The 4,958-nt window shown below is 38.7% G+C and overlaps 1 pseudogene; it reads right to left on the reverse strand.

Annotated features, from left to right (window-relative positions):
* Positions 1–351: 351 nt before the first annotated feature.
* LOC107846480 lies at positions 352–4,644 on the reverse strand (annotated as a pseudogene).
* Between the last annotated feature and the right edge of the window lie 314 nt (positions 4,645–4,958).

Consider the following 4,958-nt stretch of genomic DNA (forward strand, 5'->3'; position numbering starts at 1 on the left):
CTCAAACACTTCAAGAAACATAAATTTCTAAACAGGAGTTGTTTAGTAGGCTGTAACAATCATTTCAAATTTCCAAAAAACAAATGCGCTCTTGCTTACAGTTACAGATCAATGTTGACATATTCTCAACACTTCACTTCTTGCTGAAAATCCTTCAACAGAAAATCCCCCCAGATGAGGCCCTCCTCCATCTTCTGTTTACTAGCCTAAAATGAAACGCATACTATAAAATGGATTCGTTATTCTTTTTTTAGTATAAGGGTAGGTAACCAAGACAAGTATAATTCAAACAAATATGGTGAAACAGGAAAATTTTATGAGTGGAAATGGAAAGAACATACCAGATAAGAGTCAATGAGATGATCTTGTGGCCCAATCCGGAGGTTGTATTGTAACTCTGAATGCATAATTTGCCATATCTTCATGTTGTGTTGTTTGAATTTCCTGGGCTGAATTGGCAACAGATCAGCTGCACCAGTTTACTTCAATGTTTTCTAGAGATGCAACATCCTCAAAATGAGAAGGAATTTTCTCAAGCCGCTTACATTTCGCCAAAACCAAACGTTCAAGCTTAGGAAGAGCCTCGTCAGCGACAGACCACTGTGCAATGTTGAGGTTGTCCATTTTCAAGTATTTAAGTTCAGGGAAGTCTGAATCTTTCACTACCCATAAATTCCCTTGAAACTCCCTGAAAAGTAACTTTAGAATCTCCAAGTTCGGAAGTTTGCCAACTGTCAAAATTTGGGTCCAAGGTAGATGAAAATTCGACAAAGTCAATTCCCTCAGTTTGAGGGGAAATTGAATTCGTGAGGATGTTTAGCTGGATAACTGTTGGATAGAAGCTTCAGAGATTCAAGCTGATATAGAAAGTCTAATCTGGGAAAATGGACAATGCTTCCTTTCATTGAATAGCACAATGATCCCTGAATTATGCATCTCAGCTTTCTCAAATTTGGTATGCGTCTCAATATCTTCTCGGCATCTTCACCAGAGGAGAGACACGGAGTGGAAAAAGTCTCCAAATTAACTAATTGTGACTCATACATGTCATCGTGCAGACTGATTGAAGCACGACTATTCACATGTACATGCCTCACTTTAAACATCTTGAAAAGTGAACAAGGTATCTTTAACACTCCATGCAATCCTTTAACCACAAAAGTTTCAAGATTCCAAAGATCAGTTACGGATGAAGGAATTGAATCAGCAGTTGTTCGAGCAGAAAAGTACCTCATATGAAGTAGATATTTTAATTCATTAGGAAAGGTATCACCTATGTTGATCGATTCCAAATTCAACACTTTAACAAGTTTGAATCGGTTAAACATGAAAGAGATATCACTTGTCATTGCAGGATAATAATCACCACTACTTGCATTGAATAGTAACGAACGAACACTTGATCCAGACTGCTTCCACTGAGCAAGGTCGTTCCATTTAGAATATATGGACAAGCGGTAAATCTCAGGCTTTTCAGGATTAGAAATGGAGTCCCCACCATGGTCTCTGTTCAAACAAAAAAAATATGAAATGATAATTGTGTTAAAAGGTTATTATACTAAACTCAGTATACTTTATTTTACCTATGGATCCAGAGCAGGAAATCATCTTGTTTGGCCTTTTCCACAAAGAATTCATGCAACAGATCATGAATGCGGCATATTTTCAATTTTCCATTGGATCGCTTCTCCATATCTATTACCAAATTTCTTCTAATAAGATCTTTCAGGTAATCTTGGGCAGCATCTTCTGATCCCTTTTCCTTACCGTCTTCTTCTATGAATCCTTCCGCTAACTACAACCGTAACAATTTTGAGACAGGAATGTCTTTACCCATCAAAAATCCTCCAAAATAGAGAAAACAAGGTTTTAGATGGTGCAGTAAATTCTTGTATCTGAATACAATTATAGACATGCCCTCTTCCGAGCCAAGAAAGTTGTGGGAACCCAGACTTTCTTCTACTTCTTTCCAGACATCTCCTTTCTTCTTTTTCTCTTTGAGAACACCAGCAACTAAGACAATAGAGAGAGGTAGCCCTCTGCAACTTTTCACTATTCGTAATCCCATCTCTGCTAGTTCGGATGGGAAGGTCTGCCCATGAAACAACTCTTCCAGTAATAACTTCCAACTTTCATCATCTGTGAGTAAACGTAGATGATGGGGCTCGCTGTTACATTTAGCATAATGGGAAACAAGGGCAGATTCAGGATTTTCAGTGAGGAGGTTAAGTAGTACATATACGGACTAGTCGAAGGGGGTTCAACCTCTACTATTTATACATGAAAAAAATTTTACCATGTAAAAATAGTATTTTTCGACGAAGGGGGTTCGGATGAATCCTCTGGATCCTATGTAGATCCGCCACTGATGGGCAATGTCATAGAGCCTCGTTGTCAGAATAATTCTACTCCTATTCTGAGAACCTTGAAAGCACATGTGAAAATAGTCCCATGCTGTTGTATCCCAAACATCATCAATGAGAATTAAGGATCTCTTGGTCAACAAAACATGACGCAGCTCAGTAGCTAACTGATCATCTCCTTTTTTGGTGCGATCAGCTGGCTCAAGAACACCATTCAAAATGGTAAGCAATAAATTTCTCCACGAATATACTTGAGTCACATGACACATGGCACGAACATCAAAGTGAGAGCCAACTGCGGGGTCATTGTAAATCTTTTTTGCAATAATGGTTTTCCCATTTCCAGGCATACCAAATATCGAAATAACATCTAGCTGATGTGACCCTCCAAGCAGCTGCATCTTTAATTTGTCCATCACATCTTGAAAACCCACCATTTCTTCATTCACTACTGGAGTATTAGCTGATAATGATGGGCCAAGAGTGGAATCTTCTGTAACTTGGATCACATCAGCCTTCTTTATTTTACAATTCTGACTAACAGCTCTAATGACAAGCTTAATATTCTCAACAACTTCAGATATCCAATGAGCTTTGTACGACAGTGTGTAAGAACTGGCCAAGCAAGAGTCAACGACATACTCGGCTTTGTATGCCATTTCAGTAGCACTGGTTATAAGACCATAAACCTCGTCATGCTCATCATAGATCTCCACAAAATGATTGAAAAACGATCTTAGACACAGTAATCCCTCCTTGACTAATACAAGCTGAGGCTTCAGTTCGGTAATTTGGCCAAGCTTAGAATGTAACAGCTCCTTCAATTTTTCCAAGAAACAATTCTGAAATCATAATCCATCGGTCTTGGGGAAGCTGTGTGTAATGACTTAACGGGTAGAAAATATAGCTTTGACCTCTGCCTGAACAAAGTTGAGCACTTTTTTGACATCAGATAGATATACCAGGTGAAACCAAGCACGACTAACACCAATCACAGAGAAGAAAATGAAATGCTTTTCTTCATAGGTGACAGCTTGAACACGGCCCATAAGATCTTTGAGTTCTTCATGCATATTGTGCTCTGTAACAATACATGCAAGGAAATCAGCCAAGCACTTCAGTTTCTCTTGGACTACTGGGATTTGGTTACTTACAAAAGAAATCACATCACCGCAGTATGGCAGATGGTTCAGCATGTTGTATAAAATGTCGATAAGGTTCTTTAGGTCTGTCACGGATATGTAGCGGGCTGATTCTACCATAAACTGAAAGCATAATTCTCTGACCTCTACATTGGTAGACTTGATCTCTTGTAGGAAATCAGATAATGCAAAACTCATTCCCCGGTGGTGTTTCCATCCATGAAACTTCCATAATGAGAACCGATGATTAGTGAGTCGGAAGTCACTCTGGCACGCGATATGAGATCATCCAAATTTTTAAGCTCTCTGTGATGCTTGAGAAGATCCATGAAAAAACCTCTAAGGAAAATAAGCTCTTCATGAGCATTTTCCACCAGGTCCAGAAACTGAGGTTAAAAATTGGGGGATCAAGAAGAAATGTTACCAAGAGAAGAAACCCGTGGTGAAACCTTTTAGCCTTATCTGTATCAGTATGTTTCAGATCAGATTCATCCTTTAGTAGCACATTTTCGAAGATATATTCATGAAGCCCAAGGAAAATCTCATCCATTTTCGGGCTATCAGAGGAGGGCAATGTCTTTGAGGATTTCAGCTTTGTAAAGTAAGAATCAATGGCCTCAAAGTAAGTAGGATGAAATTTCAGCGGATATATCACAGGAAGATGTGGTGTTGATGATGCAGAAAAGAATGGACAAATCTGTCGAACAGCTGCCCAAATAACATAAGAAGCAGTTGAAAATGAAAGAGAACAATTTTCCTGGTTAATTCTATTTCCTCTGAATCATGAGAAAGAGAAGTAATGAATGAGTGTGGTTCGGTGGCCACAGATAGAACTAAGGGCAATACATGTGATGCATCTACCTTGTTAGACTCGATCTCCTGTAGGAAATCAGATATTACCCCTATGCTGCTTCCATCCATGAAACTTTCATAACTACAAGCGCTAATTAATGTTGCCTTGTGGAAGCCACGTCAGCATGCAGTAAGAGATCTTCTGATTTATCAAGCTTCGTCGTGTGTTCCCTGAGAAGATCCATGAGAAAGTCTCTAAGGAAAATAATCTCTTCATAAGCATTTTTCACAAGATCTAAAAATTCAGTTCCAAGAATGCCTTTGTGCTTTAGTTGATCCGTCAGCATTCCTTCACACTTGATTAGCTTGAAAGACGCAGTCAAAATTCAAGCTAAAGACTGATTTTCCTACTTTTGCTGCTGTTCAAAGCATCCTCATATCATAAACGTATAGCAGATTGATGTTGGGCGTATTTATACGTCTAAGCACCATAATTTACCCATGTTTTAGCTAAGTTTTGAGGATAAAATACATACTTCTTGCACTTTTAGTCCATTTTTAGTTAAGTGAGCTGACCTATGTGATTAGCATGCTTTTCAGGTACTAATGAGGAAGATTTCAGCACTTTGGGGACCTGTGGACAGCAAAGGAAAACTTCACA

Source organism: Capsicum annuum, chromosome 11, assembly GCF_002878395.1.
Source record: "Capsicum annuum cultivar UCD-10X-F1 chromosome 11, UCD10Xv1.1, whole genome shotgun sequence".
Lineage (NCBI taxonomy): Eukaryota > Viridiplantae > Streptophyta > Magnoliopsida > Solanales > Solanaceae > Capsicum > Capsicum annuum.